Here is a 20,725-nt window from a genome sequence, read left to right as displayed (position 1 = left end):
TGACAAAAGTTTTGTCCTTTAAAAAAAGTCTCCTCATCAGCAAAAAATAGAGAGGGGGGGGGAGAAGTTAAGGACACCAAAATAAACCTAGCATTTTAGTCGTGAGTAAAGAAAGCAGACATGCCTGGAAATATTTTAGAATAAAATAAAGGAAAATTAAGTTGATACCTACCGAGCTTAATTAGATATCTAAGTAGAGTGGACACTGTTTTCTTTCAAAAGTATTAATACATTTACTGATACATTAAAATAAACTATGCTCTTTAGATTCCAGGTCTAATTCCTTCTAAATATATATATATATATATATATATATATATATATATATATATATATATATAGAGAGAGAGAGAGAGAGAAAATAAAAAAGGAACAAACCGTATTATGTGTTCACCAACGTTTCGTCTTTATTTCGAGACTTCCTCTGGGTGAAATAAAGACGAAACGTTGGTGAACACATAATACGGTTTGTTCCTTTTTTATTTTCTCTATTTTGTCGGAATACTATTTCCATTATTTTCATCATATATATATATATATATATTAAAACTTTAATTAAAATCCTAAATACTATTTTTAAAAATAGCACGGATCAGTAAGTGCATGCATGACTGCATGAGTATCATTATGCACTTACTGATCCATGCTGAGATAATAACGTTATTATTTTTTAAAAAATTTTTAAAAAGCCATTCTTAACATGGGGAGGGGAGGGTGTTTTGTACTTATTCTATACTTTAACTGCCGAACTGGACTTGTTTTGGTGCTTGGAATACTTAAAAAAAAAAAAAAAAAGAATACTCCCAAATGACCCGCTTGAAGACAGGGATGATTCTACATGTAAAAAATAAGTTGTTTCATAGTAAATGTCCAAATATTACCGAAAAATATTTAATTCTAAACAATGTGACCGAAATAAAAATGAAACAAATATTTATTTTATTTTTTTTTTTACTTATTTTAGTACTTATGCAGAGAAGTTACCATGCTGAAAGAATGACATTTAGAAAACCGTTCTTAACATGGGGAGAGTGGGGTGTTTTGTATCTAATCTGTACTTTCACCTAACAATTCAATAATAATAATAAAAAAAAAAAACGAGATATCGTAAAACTTGAAAATAATATTTTTTAAATTAGCACGGTACCTTTTCTGCATAAGCACCATTATTATATATATATATATATTTTTTTAAATTATTTTAGTACTTATGCAGAGAAGTTATCGTGCTGAAAGAATAACGTTATTATTTAGAAAACCGATCTTAACATAGGGAGGGTGGGGGTGTTTTGTATCTAATTTGTACTTTCACCTAACAATTTAATAATAAAAAAGGAGATATCGTAAAACTTGAAAATAATTTTTTTTTTTTTTTAAATTAGCACGGTACCTTTTCTGCATAAGCACCATTATTATATATATATATTTTTTTTAATTATTAAAGATTAAAAAAAAAACAAATATTCGCATATTTTATTAAGAAAAAAAGGGGAGAAAAAAAAACATAAATGACTTCCATTATGTTTACACGAGAAAACAGAATTCTTATTTACCTTGTCTGTCCACGTGGGATGAATGTGACAATTAATGGCTGCTAACGAATTACCTAGACAGAGTTCCTCATTCTAGGCTTTTCTCCGCCTCTGGCTGGTGATAGAACAGATACTACACTTCGAGTTATCTATTTGTGCAAAAAGGAAACAAATATTTTTTTTCCTTCTTTAAAAATTAGCCATAACAACGATTGGCGATAAAGAGCGGGAATTTAGGATTTAACAAGGGCAGATAACTCTGATAAAAAAAAAAAAAGAATCTTTTTTTATTTATTCAAAATGGCGCCTTTTGAAGAGCCTAAACGACGTGTATATATATATATATTACGAAGGTTACGCTTTGAGTCGCCGTCAATTGAAAACGTTAAAAATAAAAATTTTAAAAAAATTATGAAAAGTGTTCAACGTTTTGTTGTTTACTAAGATAGAGTCGATATATCGATTTAAAAAAATATATATGTCGTTTTAAGCAAAAACAACAGTGTTTTATTACAGAGTGCCTTAAAAAATGTATTTTAGAGAAAAAAACATGATTACATACTTATGTGTTACTGTTATGCCTAAATTAGTATAATGGTACTTGTACAGTTTAATCAAGACATTAAAAAATGTAAATATCGAAAAAAAGGTTATATTGCACGTATCCGTTATGGAACGAAGTTATCTGGAAAAAAAATTCACTTAATTTCATCAAGTAGTTTTTTTTGTTGTTGTTGTTACAGCGAAAAAAAAAGCAAAACAATGTTATAATACCAAGCAAAAAAAAAAAATTTTAAGAAGAAAAGCTAGTTATTAAAGATGGGGAGGGAGTGTCAGCGCTTTAACTGGAGTTATCTCCCCGTGGCGTGCTCCATAAATTTCATGATGGCTGACTTCAACGCACTCTCATAAAAAACGTGTTTTTCCGCTGTAAAAAGAAAAAGAAAAAAAAAAAAAACTACACGATCAAATTAAGTGAAATTTTTTTTCCGGAGATCTTTCTTCAGTCCAAAACGGATATGTTACAATTTAAACTTTTTTCGATATTTTCATTTTTTTTTTTTTTTTTTTAATGTCTTGATTAAACTGTACAAGTACAGTTTGCTAAGATAGAGTCGATATATCGATTTTAAAAAAAATACATGTCGTTTTAAGCAAAAACAACAGTTCGATTTTATAGTGTGCTTTAAAAAATGCATTTTAGAAAAAAAAAAACATTATTACTTATTTACGTGTTATGCCGAAATTAGTATAGATTCCAAAAATTATGAAAAATGATCCAGTAAAAAATAATTATAAGTAAAAACAATTTTTTCAAAGTTGCAATTTCACTCTAAATTAACCCTTAAGGGCTTTAAATCAGGGATAGATAATTGTAGTCACGGCCCAAATGTGAACGAAAAACCGAGTTTTTTTGTTTTTTTAACGAATTAAATCTATTATTCTAGAGCACCCACCACCCAACCCCCGAATTTTATCGGTAAACTGGAAGAAAGAGAAAGCCTGTTTCCTCCTTTTAACTATAGGTGGCGTTACTGTCTGTCCACCCAGTTATGGAAGCACAAATGTATATAATGGCACCCTTGAAATAAAAGTAAGTGTTTTTGTTATATTTTAATTTTAAACGTGTTTTTGTTTTTTGCAAACATATTTACGTTTGTTTTTGGTTTGTTTGTTTGTTTGTTTGTTTTTGCAAACATATTTAAATTTTTTTTTGTTTTTGTTTTTTCAAACATATTTACGTTTTTTTTGTGTGGGCTCTTTCTTTGATCACGCGCATATATATATATATATATATATATATATATATATATATATATATATATATATATATACTCGCGTAAAAGGTGAAATAAGTGCAGAAAAAGGTGGGTCCATAAAAAAAAAAGATAAAAGAAAAAAAGTTGATTTTTTTTTTTTAATTTTTAGAGCGTAAAAAATTCTTGCGGAAAAACGGTTGTACCCATGAATATGTTTAAAAGAAAAATATAGCAAAAACATTTAGTTTATGTTTGCAAAATAAAACGTAAATGTTTGAAAATAAACAAGCAACAAAACGTAAATGTTACATATGTTTGCAAAAAAAAAAATAAAACTTAAATATGTTTGCAAAAAAAAAAAATAAAACTTAAATATGTTTGCAAAAAAAAAAATAAAACTTACATATGTTTGCAAAAAAAAAAATAAAACTTACATGTGTTTGCAAAAAAAAAAATAAAACTTAAATATGTTTGCAAAAAAAAAAAATAAAACTTACATGTGTTTGCAAAAAAAAAAATAAAACTTAAATATGTTTGCAAAAAAAAAAATAAAACTTACATATGTTTGCAAAAAAAAAAATAAAACTTAAATATGTTTGCAAAAAAAAAATAAAACTTAAATATGTTTGCAAAAAAAAAATAAAACTTACATATGTTTGCAAAAAAAAAAATAAAACTTACATGTGTTTGCAAAAAAAAAAAAAAAACTTAAATATGTTTGCAAAAAAAAAAAATAAAACTTACATGTGTTTGCAAAAAAAAAAAATAAAACTTACATGTGTTTGCAAAAAAAAAAATAAAACTTACATGTGTTTGCAAAAAAAAAAAATAAAACTTAAATATGTTTGCAAAAAAAAAAAATAAAACTTACATGTGTTTGCAAAAAAAAAAAATAAAACTTACATGTGTTTGCAAAAAAAAAAATAAAACTTACATGTGTTTGCAAAAAAAAAAATAAAACTTAAATATGTTTGCAAAAAAAAAAAATAAAACTTACATGTGTTTGCAAAAAAAAAAAATAAAACTTACATGTGTTTGCAAAAAAAAAAATAAAACTTACATGTGTTTGCAAAAAAAAAAAATAAAACTTACATGTGTTTGCAAAAAAAAAAAATAAAACTTACATGTGTTTGCAAAAAAAAAAATAAAACTTACATGTGTTTGCAAAAAAAAAAAATAAAACTTAAATATGTTTGCAAAAAAAAAAAATAAAACTTACATATGTTTGCAAAAAAAAAATAAAACTTACATGTGTTTGCAAAAAAAAAAATAAAACTTAAATATGTTTGCAAAAAAAAAAATAAAACTTACATGTGTTTGCAAAAAAAAAAAATAAAACTTACATGTGTTTGCAAAAAAAAAAATAAAACTTAAATATGTTTGCAAAAAAAAAAATAAAACTTACATATGTTTGCAAAAAAAAAAAATAAAACTTACATGTGTTTGCAAAAAAAAAAAATAAAACTTAAATATGTTTGCAAAAAAAAAATAAAACTTACATATGTTTGCAAAAAAAAAAAATAAAACTTACATATGTTTGCAAAAAAAAAAAAACTTAAATATGTTTGCAAAAAAAAAAAATAAAACTTAAATATGTTTGCAAAAACACAAAAACACTTAAATATGTTTGCAAAAAAAAAATAAAACTTACATATGTTTGCAAAAAAAAAAATAAAACTTACATATGTTTGCAAAAAAAAAAAATAAAACTTACATGTGTTTGCAAAAAAAAAAATAAAACTTAAATATGTTTGCAAAAAAAAAAAATAAAACTTACATATGTTTGCAAAAAAAAAAAATAAAACTTACATGTGTTTGCAAAAAAAAAAATAAAACTTAAATATGTTTGCAAAAAAAAAAAAAAAACTTACATATGTTTGCAAAAAAAAAAAATAAAACTTACATATGTTTGCAAAAAAAAAAAAACTTAAATATGTTTGCAAAAAAAAAAAATAAAACTTAAATATGTTTGCAAAAACACAAAAACACTTAAATATGTTTGCAAAAAAAAAATAAAACTTACATATGTTTGCAAAAAAAAAAATAAAACTTACATATGTTTGCAAAAAAAAAAAAATAAAACTTACATATGTTTGCAAAAAAACAAAAAACTTAAATATGTTTGCAAAAAAAAATAAAACTTAGATATGTTTGCAAAAAAAAAAAATAAAACTTAAATATGTTTGCAAAAACACAAAAACACTTAAATATGTTTGCAAAAAAAAAAATAAAACGTAAATATGTTTGCAAAAAGAAAAAATAAAACTTAAATATGTTTGCAAAAAAAAAAAATAAAACTTACATATGTTTGCAAAAAAAAAAAACTTAAATATGTTTGCAAAAAAAAATAAAACTTAAATATGTTTGCAAAAAAAAAAAATAAAACTTAAATATGTTTGCAAAAAAACAAAAAAACTTAAATATGTTTGCAAAAAAAAAAATAAAACGTAAATATGTTTGCAAAAAGAAAAAATAAAACTTACATATGTTTGCAAAAATAAAAACTTAAATATGTTTGCAAAAACAAAAAAAAACGTAAATATGTTTGCAAAAAAAAAAAACTTAAATATGTTTGCAAAAAAAAAACTTTAATATGTTTGCAAAAAAAAAAAAAAACGTAAATATGTTTGCAAAAAAAAAACAAAAAAAAACATGTTTAAAATTAAAATATAACAAAAACATTTATTTTTATTTCAAGGGTGCCATTATATACATTTTGTGCTTCCATAACTGGGTCGACAGACAGTAACGCCACCTATAGTCAAACAGAGGAAACAGGCTCTCTCTTTCTTCCAGATTATCATTTTATCATATGAAAAGCAGAATAATATAAAACCTTTTCTACTATTTTTAATAGAATAGAATTTTAATTTAAAATTGTTCCAAAAAAAGAAAAAAAAAAAAACACACCATTCACCACTATTTTTATCTCTATCGTCAAAACATTAAAATATTTTTTAAAAGGTTTTTGAGCCAAATAATTTTTTTTTTTTTCGTCTAAATAAGATTTTGGATGATTTACTATAAGAATATGCAAAAAATATTATAATATAAGTACCTTAACGTTCACAGGGAACATGAGTTGGAACAGATACATCGAGAGCATTACCAAGGCTACTACGAAGAAGGTGGATTGTATTTAGTGCTTAGCCCCGGCCCTGGCATTATCTACTGCTAGAGCCTCATTTGGGGTCCAAGACACTTAGGTATGGATCCGGTAGGGGCAAGTGGGGTTCGAGGGTCATTGCTAACGATGATAGGTCTTTAAAAGACTTTATTAAATTTCCCTACACTAAGGCACTATCGCCATAATACCACATTCTTACCATGGAGTTTAACTACTTAAAATCTCCCCAGCGTATGTTTCAGCTTTATTTACAAGTACAAATTCTGAAAAAACAATTATTCACAATTTAACAAAACAAAAATTATATGTACAAACAAAGTTTTTTTTTTTTTTTTTTTTTTATAAATTAAATGAGGAATGAGATGATGGGGAGTGGGGCAAGCTAAGATACACCCAAAAAGAAAGAAAAAGAAAGCAACTAAACAAAATGCCTATGGGGGTGGGTTAATAAAAGATCCTCCCAACCTACTTCTAAATATGGAGCGCCCACTGTTTTCCGGTCCCAAAGGTTGAAAGCAAGCAGGTCGTTCCCTAGTGGGGAGTGGGGGACCTAGGGACAATATTTCGAAAGCACATTAGATAGGGATGGGTAAAACAGGAATGAACGGCGTCTTCCAAGATAAATGTACGTATAGGGACAACAGACCGGGGACAAAACAAAGGGTGAACTAGGCATCATTAGAAAGCTCTCCTAGTGCCGATGAAAAAATAAAATCGGAGACGGGATCAACTTTCATACTTGCTCTAGTCTAGTATCTAATAAAGAATTTTCCACTCGAAGTGGTTAAAACCTAACTAACCATACTCTATTTAAACTTTGCTCGGGGCTGGGTTCCGTAGAACCTTAGCACCGCATGACCAATACGACTAGGGTGGGAAAACAAAATTAAACCTAGCGCCTCGTCGGATGCACAAGCTAGTGTTGTGCACCCATCTTTTTTTTTTTTTACAGTCACCACTTATCAAGGCCCAGAAGCCACTCAGGGATAAGGGTTATTGCAAGTACATTACGTTAGTGTGGAGATTTGATGAAGTGTTTACTTAAGGGGGCGGTTCATTAGGAATTTGTTAACGTTGGACTTGAACACATCCAAGTTGTAGTCCGGTGGGAAGCAGGCAGACGGAACAGAGTTCCACAGGCGTGCAGTTCTAAGAAAGAAGCTTTGTTCATGGAATCCGCTTTTGATTTAGGCACAGATAAAGAGTGGGGGAAACTTTTGACAGTGGTTTCAACTAGACGGGTGTTTTTCGTGAAAGATTGGTGAGGGGGGACCAGAGATTGGAGTTCAGACGAGCACCTGCCATGGAAATAACGATAAAACAAGGATAGGCTCGCAACGTCTCTTCTGTGGGAGAGAGGTTGCAGGGTAGAGAAAAGGGCATCCCCCACTAAGCCACGAAGTCTATGCAATGTAATCTTTTCCAATCGCATCTGATCTTCACTTTAAGTTGATGCTTAAAGTAAGTGACCAGACCCCGATCCGAAATAGATTCAACTCCATAGACAATTTTAAGACGTGTGATCCACGTCACTAACCTAGCTACAGCTAGGATCGTGAGAAACACCAACAATTTCTCCCCAACAAACGGCGGGTCCATGTTGTCGACAACGTACGCTAAATCAAGTGGTACCAATCACTCGGGGTTGATGCGAGCTGTTACCTCTCCGACGTATTTCCAGAACTCCGCTGCAAAGAAAAAAGACATGATCTCTGGTTTCATCCTCGTCCTCCTCACAGCAGGGGCAAAACGGAATGTATTTATCCCTTCTGCAGTCCCTGGCAAGCACGCCAAAAAGTGGCAGCACATTCCGGACAAGCCTCCATGTTATTGAGACCTCTGAATTATTTCAAAAACTTCTGGCTGGTGCCCAATTCCACTGAGAGAGGACCTCCTCCCTTGACATGTGCAGCCGCTCAAGCAGCGGATCTTCTGCGGTCCCCACCACTAAATTCTGATATAGCCTCCTCCTAGGCCGTGCAAGGTAACTGGACCCCGGTAATGCCATAAGGGTGGCTCTGCATTCGGAGAGGAACCGCGATTCCCGGACAGGTCTTTTGCAACCTTTAGCGGCAGGGGCAGATATGAGTTGTGGAAAAGCTCGCTCCACAACTGCTACCCAATGCAATTCCTCAAGCAGTGTCCAACTCAGGAACGCCAATATTTCGGCATACTTGTGACTTAATAAGTCAGGCATTCCCAAGCCTCCCTCGCTGAGTTTCTGTGTACAGACCTGTCTACGGACATACAGCTTTCCTCCTTTCCAAAGAAGTTTGAAAAGGAGTTGCTCTAAAGACTTACAACGGTCCGCAGGCAGGGGAAGTACTGACAAGAGGTAAAGGATCAACAGAAAGACGCACTACCCTTCAGGGATAAGCCCCTGCAAATTCAAGTCCTTACTGACAACTCGACCTTCGTCTGTACTTCTGACCAATTTTTGTCCAGCTGGAGTCCAGGCCCAAACCACACACCACGAATCTTTAACGGGCCATCCGTTCAGCCGAGCTCACCTGGAAGCGAGTTTACCCCGGTCCAGGCGCCCAATTGCAGGCCAACGGACTTGCTGCGATTGACTTCTTCATACTAAGCAACCGCCTCCATCACCACTTTAATATCGATCCTTCGTCCAACAAAAACGGTGACATCATCAGCGTACGTGAACACCCTGGCAAATTTGCCGCCAGGTAGAGCTATCCCGCGCAGGACTGGTCTCGTCGTCTCGTCCCTTAACTTACGAAGGAAGGGCTCCAATGCCAGGACATACAACAGAGGCGACAGCAGACAACCCTGGCGCATCGACCGAGAGACCCCAAAGGACTCTGACAACCTATCATTTACTTGTACCGCTACCACAGGATTACAATACAGAACGGAAATCTACTTGCGGAAGTCCGGACCAAAGCTGGCGGTCTCCATAACAGATTCCAAGAAACCATGGTCGACCCTATCGAACGCTTTGGACTGATCTAAATTGATCAGCACAGCACCTGTGTCGTCTTTTATCCCCTCTATGATCGTGTGCACCAGGTGCAAGTTGTTTTGAATCGATCTCCCCTTCACTAACTTAACTAATGCTATCTCTAGGGGATCCCCACCAGCCACCACCCGGGTCAGCCTATCATCTAATTGTGTTTTCATTCACGCCCTAGTTAAAGTGAGGTTTTGGCTATATTGGACGCAAAAACGCCTAATAGTGGCCTAAGATTAACCCACCAGCTCCTCCTGGTAACCGCCCCCCCACTAACTCCTGCTGAATTAGTGTTGTCAGCTGTTCCCAGAAGTCGTTCATCTCCAGTAAGGAGGCGTTCAACTTCCAGTAGCCAACCTAGGCCTCTTACCTACTCTTAAACAGGCCATTACTAATTTGTGGTCCGAATGACCTAGCCAGTGGAACGTGGGACAAGATAAAAAAATCTATGTCACCTCTTCTAGCTAACATCCTATCCAAGTAGGTGCTTGAACAGGAGGCCACACTTTTTTGCCACATCCACATCTCCCTTCCCGCGTGATTCAGACGGAACGTGTCGACAAGATCGCACAAGGCTATCAGGTCAGACAGGCTGCTTCCACACCTCTCTGACCCTCTATCCCCACTGACCTTATCTATCTTGGGGTCCAGAATGGCACCTCCACCTGCCAAAAAAAGGAAACCCTCTCCCCAGTGATATTGGGCGCATAAACAGCCAAAATCTGGAACTTACCGCTTTTAACGGCAACATCGACCACGACCAGCCTCCCATGAGTGTCCACGTGAACTACAGTAACTGCCACGGCTAGGATGGGACTCACTAGCACAAAAAGCCCACGGCTATGAGAATTGCCATATGCTGAGTAAACGTCAAAGTTGCTTACCAGCATATCGCAATCCCTGGGCCCAACAAAGTGGGTCTCCTGCATTGCAACTATATCTACCTCAAGCACTCGAGCAGCCTTGCTTCAGGATCTCATGCCCCTCGCATTTAAACTAGCTAGGTTTAAGGTTGCCATTATTCTCTAACTAGTAGTATTCGTCAAGTAAAGGTCTAAAATCCTCAGGGACGGGGACGCGAAAGGCCTGCCCAATACTGCCAGTCAACAACTCTGTTGTGTACTGACAGTTCCGTGCAAGACCCCCAACGTCAGTGCTTTATACATTTTATGGATGAACGTAAAGAGGGACCCTCCTTTTACACTTGGTCCCTAATCATTCGCCTTTACCTGTAACCCCTTCTTCTTTCATACAAAGGTGATCATCATAGGTACCTCGGGAAAATTTGTTGGGTTCTGGTCTTCTTTTTGTCCACGTGAGTGAGATTTGCTAGCTGCCTTAGGTATCGTTTCTGCCTGGCGTTTAGCTCCGCTTGCGTGTCACAGCCATCTGCCTCGCAGATTCGTTTTCTGGGCAAAAAAGGCGACTTCCTAGTCTTCTCCGTTCGGATTTTCTGTGGAGCAGGTGTGGGTTCGACCTCCATAACTTTCTCCACTTCCTCCTCCTCTTTTCCTTTTTCCTGTTTTTCTTCGTGTTTTTCTTCTGCTTCCTCTTCGTCCTACTCTTCTGGCTCTTCTGGTGGGGTGTTGAAAAGGGAGAAGTTTGCTCGCCTCTCTGTGATGGGGATTGGGGTGTGGGGTGAGCAATAGAGTCGTCTTTTACTTTCGACTTTTTATCTCTCTTCGACTTTTCCTTGACTTCCTCGGAAGAATCCTCTTCTGTCTCTGAGGAGGGCTGTGGGTGTTTTCTCTTTAATCCCGATTTTTCCTCCTCCATCTTCTCTACCTCTTCCCCTCTTCTGGTGGCAGTGGCCTTCCTTCGACTTGCCATCGTACTCCAACTTGTCTCGGTTTTCTCCATGAAATCTGCCTGCTTCTCCTGCATCTTTTCTATGGTCGTTGCAGTTTCCTTGGGAGGAGGCTCTGCTACTTGAACTTTCTTTGGGCACACCTTTGCCACGTGACCTGGCAGGTGGCAATGCCAACAATGTGGCTTCCTCCCCTCCATTATTATGGACATCATCCAGGTTTCACATGTCAGCTGCGAGAATATTTCACTATACTGTGAGAGTATTGCACCTATATGCTCCGCACTGACACAGCATGGGACGCCAAGCACCGACAATCATTAAATCATTTCTCTCCGATAGGCTCATAAGAGTAGTGGTCGATGGACAAAAATCAGAGGCCTGCAGTATTAATGCTGGAGTCCCTCAGGGGTCAATCCTGGGCCCAACTCTCTTCCTGATCTACATCAATGACCTCCCTAAACACATACTTAAATCATTCGTTGACATCTATGCTGATGACACGACCATCTACGGCAACACATCAAAGGCTGTAAATGACAAAGTTCTCTCTGATTCTCTCTCCTCTGATCTCGAGCGCGTGGTTCAGTGGGGAAAGACGTGGCTGGTTACCTTTAATGCATCTAAAACCAAACTCCTATTCTTACATCATCAATGCTCTGATCCCCAGCTGGCATCAATTGGGATGGATGGCTCTCTTCTGGGAGAGGCCCCATGTTTTGACAAGCTTCTGGGTTTGACCTTTACTCCTGATCTGAAATGGAACACGTACATCAAGTCTGTTGTCAAGGTCACTGGAAAGATGGTGGGATCCTTCTACCGCTCCAGAAGATATCTCACTACTGATGCAATTCTCTATCTATATAAAAGCCAAGTACGTCCAAGGATAGAATACTGCTGCCATATCTGGGCAGGAGCTGCTAAAAACAGCCTATCCTACCTTGACAGAGTACAAAATAGACTTCGTGGCTTAGTGGGGGATGCCCTTTTCTCTACCCTGCAACCTCTCTCCCACAGAAGAGACGTTGCGAGCCTATCCTTGTTTTATCGTTATTTTCATGGCAGGTGCTCGTCTGAACTCCAATCTCTGGTCCCCCCTCGCCAATCTTTCACGAAAAACACCCGTCTAGCTGAATCCACTGTCAAACAACTGCCTACAACTTGAATGTCTTCAAGTCCAGCATTAACAAATTCCTAATGAACCGCCCCCTTAAGTAAACACTTCATCAAATCTCCACACTAACGTAATGTAATTTTGCAAAAGAGAAAGCCAGTATACTGCCGGAACAGATGGTATTTATTTGCTCCCCCACTGAGCAAATTAGGCACAAGGCCGTTTTTAATGTGAGGTAAAAACCAGCTCCCCTAAAAGTAGGCAAAAAGGGGGCACTCTGGTTACCAAAAATAATAATTGTCCCAGTATAGAGGGTGTCCCCTCCATTGACTGGTACAAATTATCTTAAGTGCAGCATCTGCCGGAACAGATGGTATTTATTTGCTCCCCCACCGAGCAAATTAGGCACAAGGCCAATTTTTAATGTGAGGAGTGAAGGGAGGGGGAAGGGAAAAAGGGGACCAGCTCCCGAGAGGTGGGAAATGGGAGCTGGTTAAAGGTCAGGCATGTGGGGTTGCCCCCACATCTGGTCTTTGCTAGTCATAGCTAGTCATAGCTAGTCATAGCTTGCAGTATCTGCCGGAACAGATACTACACTTTGATCTTTGTCAAAAGGGGCCTCCCGAGCGAGGGAGGTGGGCCAAATACAAAGAAGGTGGGTTTTGTATTTGCTTTGCTTCCCCACTGAGCAAATTAGGCACAAGGCCCTTTTTTAATGTGGTGAGTGAGGGGGAGGGGGAAGGGAAAAGGGGACCAGCTCCCGAGAGGTGGGAAATGGGAGCTGGATAGGAACTGTTGGTATGAAGGGTTGCCCCTACATTGACCAAGGTCTGATATGTGGGGTTACCTCCACATATGGTCTTTGCTTGCTGTTCCGGCAGATACTACACTTTGATCTTGGCCCAAAGGCCACAAAGGTCCCCCTCCTGAGAGAGGGGATATTGTACAAACAAAGAAGGTGGATGGTATTTATTTGCTCCCCCCACCGAGCAAATTAGGCACAAGGCCGATTTTTAATGTGAGGAGTGAAGGGGAGGGGAAGGGAAAAGGGGACCAGCTCCCGTGTGGTGGGAAATGGGAGCTGGATAGTGATTTGCCAGCTGGCCCATGTAGGGTTGCCCCTACATGGACCAGAAGATTGCCACAAGGGCAATGGTCTTTGCTTGCAGCATCTGCCGGAACAGACACTACACTTTGATCTTGGCCCGAAGGCCACAAAAGTCCTCCCCTGCGGGGGAGGTGGATTCTTTCTACTGGCCTAGAAAGTTACTTATGCTTGAAGTATCCTGTACCTCTATAAGGCCACCATTCGCCCATGTATGGAGAACTGTTGTCGCATTTGGGCTGGTGCATCTGCTACTAGTCTCTCACTCCTAGACGGGGTTCAAAAGAGAGTCGCCAACCTGATTGGTCCGGAACTGTCATCTTAGCTTCAGCCTCTGTCCCATCGACGAAATGTTACATCAGATTGGCAACTCTCTTTTAAATCTTGTCTAGGAGTGAGCGACTAGTAGCAGCTGCACCAGCCCAAATATGACGACAATACTCCATACATGGCCGAATATTGGCCTTATAGAAGTACAGGATACTTTCGGGCGTGATTAGCTTTCTAGCACGGTAGAGAGAACCTACCTTCTTCGCAGCGTTCCTGGAAATACTCTCAATGTAATTTTTCTAACTCATGTTTCATGTGAACGTTAGGCCGAGGAGTTTAAAAGATGTATTTTCAGATAAAGAGTCTTCAATCATTGCTATTGGTGGTAAAGAAGGTTTCTTGTAATTATTGAAGGAAACAAGTTTAGTCTTGGCAGCATTGAATGTGAGCATCCATTTATGTCCCCATTCCACTACAGATCGGAGGTCATCTCTAGTGTTTCTGCCATTTCTTTAGATATGTGTTCATTTGTTTTCCTGTCGTGTCTGTTATAGAGCGTGGTGTCATCAACATACATTAAGATAGTAACTGCTAATTTTACTGAACATTTGTTAACTGTCTGGCCACTATTATGGCTTTTTGCCTTTATTAAATAAAATTACAAAAATAGGAAGTACAATTTCCAATTCTGAAATGAATATAATTGAACAATTAGATAAGAAAAAATTAAAGTGCAAACCAACTACATGGGTTTTTTTCCAGACCGAATATAACTATGTATGGTATGATCACAGAATTCGGCTAACTCTTTCTTTTGTGCCTCACTAGCTATTTCCTGCATAAGCACTTCGTTTTCCACTCTATCCTCAGTTTGTTGTTTATTTAGGTCCTTTACTGCGTCACACAGACCTTGTGGGAGGTCACCCTCTCCCATCCTTTTCATCTTTTCTTTCACGCTATCAACGTCTTCAGTCAGATTGTTAACTTTGGTTTCCAGATTCATCGTGTTCAATAAGAACTTGCTTGCTAGAGTGTTTGGGGCAGTAGAAGTGTACTGTTGCAAGGGGTTTGTTGTTGTCTTTCATTATGGCCTGAGATAAGGCGTCATCGATGCTAACACATGCTGCATGGTACCACTGACCGCACAACTCGCATCTAACTGCTTTGTCTCTTTTTTTAGTTTTCTTGTTGCATGTACTGCAAGTTGTATCACTTCCGCTCGCCGACCCTCTACAGCTACCGCCACTAGCACCTGCTGGTGTTGAATTGGCCATAATGAAAGGTTTGCAAAAGTCACCCACTCAAAAGTCCGCCACTTCAATATAACTATATTCCAGTCCTTTAAGAAACGAAAAGAGTCTCTAGTTCTTTTGGGCTTCCTGACCATTCATGAGCAGGTAACAGGAAAGCAGCCCCTAAAAAAAAAAAAGACTGTTTTTTTTCTAACCAAGAACTTTTACTTATCTCCTTCAAAACATTCAATTACCCCAGTCGAAGGATTTTTCTTGATTATTTCAATAGATAAAAAAAAAAAAAAAAATTCAATTACCTCAGTCGCAGGACTTTTTCTACTTCATCACACACAGAACTTTTAATACCTTAGTTGCAGGACTGTCTTTTTCATTACACGAAAAAAGACTTTTTAATACCGCAGTCACAGAACTGTCTCCTTCATTACATAAAAAAAAATATTTAATTACCTCAGTCACAGGAAGAGACAAAGAAAATAATCCTGTCTCTTCTGTCAATTATTTACAATTTAAAAAAAAAAAAAAAATTTGTATTTAATTTATTTGTCTCAGTCATCTTTGCTTGATTGTTCAACTCCATTTTTACACTTGATTTTTATTATTATTATTATTTTGAATTTCTGGGACTAAACATCGACACCCGTTAGTCCTGCAACAGATTCATACACACTACCACCTGCGCTAAAGAGCCTCTCACTCTCCAAGATGAAGGTAGTGCACTTAAATATTTTGAAAGCAGTTTACTCAGTAGCGGTAAGGTCTCTTGTGTCTAATTCCACCGCGGAAATGGATCATTACCTCTTGCGAGTAGTTGTAAAGCTATTTTTTTTTTTTTTTTACACAGTGATCACCACTTATCAAGGCCCGGAAGCCACTCAGGGATAAGGGTTAATGCAAGTTCATTACGTTAGTGTGGAGATTTGATGAAGTGTTTACTTAAGGGGGCGGTTCATTAGGAATTTGTTAACATTGGACTTGAAGATATAAGGGATTTACTCCTTTTGTGATTCTTATATTTCTCACCAATCTTTCACGAAAAACACTCGTCTAGCTGAAACCACTGTCAGTAGTAAGTTTCCTCAGTTTTTATCTGTGCCTAAATCAAAGCATAGATCCCATGAACAAAGCTTCTTTCTTAGGAGTGCACGCCTGTGGAACTCTCTTCTGTTTGTCTGTTTCCCGCCTGACTACAACTTGGATGCCTTCAAGTCCAACATAAACAAATTCCTGATGAATCGCCCCCCCCCTTAAGTAAGACACTTTATCAAATCTCCAATACTAATGATTACTACGATACTATCCCATTGATTACTGTACACGTAATAATCCTTATCCTCGAGTGGCTTCTGGGCCTTGATAAGCGGTGACCTCCATGTAAAAAAAAAAAAAAAGTTTCCAGGGTTAACTAAGTTTTCATTTGTTACTGTAGATTCATCAAACAGGCTTGAAAGAGATACGGTTTTAATGATCAAGTTCTTTTGTGCATTTGAGGTTACATTGTGATTGATGTTACGACCATCTACGGCAACACATCAAAGGCCTTAAATGACAAAGTTCTCTCTGATTCTCTCTGCTCTGATCTTGAGCACGTGGTACAGTGGGGGAAGAGGTGGCTGGTCACTTTAAAACTAAGCTTCTATCTTAACATCATCAACGCTCTGATCCACATCTGGCATCAACTGAAATGGATGGCTCTCGTCTTGGGGAGGCTCCATGTTTTGACAAGCTTCTGGGTTTGACCTTTACTCCTGATCTGAAATGGAACAAGTACATCAGGTCTGTTGTCAAGGACGCTGGAAAAATGGTAGGATCCTTCTACCGCTCCAGAAGATATCTCACTACTGATGCAATTCTCTATCTATATAAAAGCCAAGTACGTCCAAGGATGGAGTACTGCTGCCACATCTGGGCAGGAGCTGCTAAAAACAGCCTATCCTGCCTTGACAGAGTACAAAACAGACTTCGTGGTTTTGTGGGGGATGCCCGTTTCTCTTCCCTGCAGCCTCTCCCCATCAGAAGAGACGTTGCGAGCGTGTCGATGTTTTATCGTTATTTCCATGGGAAGTGCTCGTCTGAGCTCCAATCTCTCGTCCCCCCCCCCTCACCAATCTTTCACGAGAAACACCTGTCTGGCTGAAACCACCGTCAATAATTTTCCCCACTCTTTATCTGTGCCTAAATCCAAACGTAGATTCCATGAGCAAAGCTTCTTTCTCAGAAGTGCACGACTGTGGAACTCTCTTGGGGAGGTTCCATGTTTTGACAAGCTTCTTGGTTTGACCTTTACTCCTGATCTGAAATGGAGCACGTACATCAAGTCTGTTGCCCAGGTTGCTGGGAAATGGTAGGATTCTTCTACCACTCCGGAAGATATCTCACCAATCTTTCACAAAAAACACTCGTCTAGCTGAAACCACTGTCAGTTGTAAGTTTTCCTCAGTTTTTATCTGTGCCTAAATCAAAGCATAGATCCACTTTCTTAGAAGTGCACGTCTGTGGAACTCTCTTCTGTTTGTCTGTTTCCCACCTGACTACAACTTGGATGTCTTCAAGTCCAACATAAACAAATTCCTGACAAACCGCCCCCTTAAGTAAGACACTTTATCAAATCCCCAATACTAATGATTACTACGATACTATCCCATTGATTACTGTACATGCAATAATCCTTATTCTCGAGTGGCTTCTGGGCCTTGATAAGCAGTGACCTCCATGTAAAAAAAAAAAAATGTTTCCAGGTTTAACTAAGTTTCCATTTGTTACTGTAGACTTATTCGAAGCTTGAAAGAGATCTTCTTGACCCTCAACAGAGCTGATTCTGCTTAATTATCATCGGTAGAAAGTTTAAAGATGTAGAATCCAATTCTTAATAGTGTTTTCCATGTCATTCTTTTGAAATTTAAATTTGAATCTAGTGATTCTATACAGCTAGATGAAGATGGGAGAGGATGAGGTATGGTCTGGGGGGGGGGCATGCTGACACTTGGTCAAGGAAAAACAGATGTTTATGAGATTTCTGTCCACCAGAGAAGAAATGGTGTCTTTTTCAATGAAAAGCAAATATAAAATCTGATAACAGATGTCCCCTTTTCATGTAAGTATAAAAATGGAGAATTTAGTTTAAAATGAAAATGAAATAGTATAGGCGGAATTCGAACCTTGGTCCTTGCTCCTTTAATTGAAAAAATAATTAGGGCTTGAATTACATTTTTCGAGGAGTTATAAGCTTGAAAAGACAGGGGGTCGAATAATTCACGCCTCTCATTTTGAAATGTCTATTAAAAAGTAAATAATTAATTATATCGGGGAGTTTTATATATCACAAATTGAAGAGAAAAGGTCAATAAATAATATATTCAAATTTAAAACAAAAAAAAAATCGCTTTTTTAGAAATAGTTTAGAAATAGATTACGTGTGAGAATTTAAAAATGTAAAACAAACATTTGTTTAGAATATAGATAAATATTTCAAAGAAAAAAATGTGAACTCTCAAGTTTGTTATGAAATTTTAAATTGAAAGAATGCAGCTTATAAGATAATGTTTTTAACATATTGAATATAGGTTAAAATTCCTTTTGTAGAAATAGGAAAAGTTTTGGACACGTATGTCCAGGGCACGTGAAAGAAGGCACATGTTTTAACATGTGTATGACGTCACGGAAAATAGAAAGTTCTAAGAATAGAGAAAAAACTTTAGAGTTAGACAGTCAGTGAGAAAACTCAGAGAGATTCAGTCGTCTAGGAGCGAGACGTCACTTCAAGAAAAAAATGTGAAACTTTGAATTCTTGATGATGGAATCACGGCCGTGTGAAGAATAAACCATCATGTGTTTTGTAAAGCTCGTCTTGTGTTTATGATTCTTACAAAAAGGTAAAGTTTAATTGTATTATATATTTGTGTTATAAAATGTCTTTTCATACACATCTTGACTTCTCATATTACAATGTCCGAACTGTCTGAACACTATGTCCCTTCACTCAAAGAGCTTTCTTCTTCCATTCAACACAATTAAGGAATGAACATTTAATATATAAGAATCTCTCCTAACATGAACAATCTTTCTAAGTCTCTTACAACAAAAATCTCTCTCTCTGAGTCACATCAACATCTCTCTAAGATAAGCATCTCTCTCTAAGAAAAAGCATCACCTATAATAAGACTCTCTAAGACTATCCTCTCTTAATAAAAACCAATATATAACAGATTCGTGGAACAAGAGATTGTTTTTCTAGTTGGATTTGGTAAAAATTAATTTTAACAGTACAATGACTTGGGTTCAAAAGGGCTGCTGTGGTGTCTGGGAGATGTTGTCATTTGGGTCCACCTGTTGTATTTAACTACCAGACCACCAAGCCAGTGATAAGTTAGTCGGACAGATAAATAAATAAATTGAACCTAGGGAGAGATATGGTCATGAAAGAAGAAGAAGAGGGTCATAAGAAAATAGAAAATGAAAAGAATAAAATAAGGGGACAGAGAAAGGAGCTCATGAGAGAAGAAAAAGAATAAGATAATGGGATAGAGAAAAAAAAAGAGGTTCAGAGAAAAAAAAAGGAAAAGTAATCTTCAATATGAGAGAGGGGAGAAGAGGCCAGTTTTACAAAAACGATTGGCTTTTTAGAGTTAGGGTCCTTTTACTGGCTGGCATCGAGGCGTCCACATTACTCTCACCCCGCCTGGGGGGGGGGCGAACCCCCCACAAGAGTTTAGTTGAAAAGCTCTTGTTCTTAGCTAGGAAATTAATTAGAGGAACTTAAGTATGCAACCTGCATCATGAAGCTTGAATCAAAGAACTCGACTAAACAAGTGTAAAACGATTTATGAATAATTATTTTGTTTCGTTATATAAAAATGTCCCAGAGTTTTTCCTTGTTTCTCGATTTGCCAGCCTGAATGAAGATGCAGTTTATTTCAGGTATGCCCTGACGCCAGATGATGAAGGAGACAGACTGGATCCAGCACGAAGCCAGAGTGACGGCCGAAATCGACAATGTTGCCACACGGACTTCGGGTCATGCACATTTCCCTTGCCCTGAGCAGCAGAAAGATATTTTCCAGTGACCAGTGAGAGTCTGGTCACCCTTGAGGGGTCCACCACTAGACAAGTAAGAATGTAGCCCTGCTGGGTTGCATCTATGGTCCTGTGAGCTGGAAGCGATTAACACAGCCAGAAGTACATCACAAGTATGCTCCCGTGAACCAGGATAGCGATGGATGCAGCCTGGCCCTTGGACAAGAGAGGGTGTTAGGGTTATACTAGGAAAGTAGGCACCTACTTAACTGGATAATTTTTTAGTGTTTTATTTAATGTAACATGTTTATTTAGCTCGAAAAACATAGTGTTTACCTATGTATTTGAAAATTTAAAATGGCGCCCGACTCTCTCTTTGACATGGTGAGTTTGGGAAAAGGAGTTAAAAATAAGAAACTATGAAAAATATTGTTAAAAACCCACCGAATATATGTCAGCCTATGTTGTGGTAACATATATTGAGCGAGATTTTAACCGGATTTTGTTGCGGGCCAGGATATAAATACCCTAACTCACTACAAAAGAAAATAATGAAATGAATGGAAAGAAGGAAACAAAACTCAATTGCTGGATAAAATAAACATGTTTATTTTATGTCGAAAATAAAGGGTTTAGGTGGAACAAGTGTTCATTCAGTCGTTGACGACTACGTGCTTGGAAAAGAAAGGAATGAAGTAGAGGAACGAAAAATGGCAGTCCCGCATGTAGAGAGAGAGAGAGAGAGAGAGAGAGAGAGAGTTGGCCTCAGCAAAGCCGCG

The 20,725-nt window shown here is 37.0% G+C and overlaps 1 protein-coding gene across 2 annotated transcripts in view; it reads right to left on the bottom strand.

Annotated features, from left to right (window-relative positions):
- LOC145270712 (uncharacterized) overlaps positions 1 to 2,242 on the bottom strand; it is an 18,724-nt gene extending 16,482 nt beyond the window's left edge. Inside the window, exon 1 of one of the 2 annotated variants that reach the window (XM_080126325.1) lies at positions 1,554 to 2,242. The gene's annotated coding sequence lies outside the window, so the exon portion shown is untranslated. The remainder of the gene's footprint in view (positions 1 to 1,553) is intronic. The other variant, XM_080126324.1, reaches the window with a different exon arrangement.
- Positions 2,243 to 20,725: the final 18,483 nt, after the last annotated feature.

The sequence above is a fragment of the Euprymna scolopes genome, chromosome 46, assembly GCF_053919585.1.
Source record: "Euprymna scolopes isolate OS-2025 chromosome 46, ASM5391958v1, whole genome shotgun sequence".
Taxonomy (NCBI): Eukaryota; Metazoa; Mollusca; class Cephalopoda; order Sepiida; family Sepiolidae; genus Euprymna; species Euprymna scolopes.
This window is presented reverse-complemented; position numbering and strand designations above follow the sequence as displayed.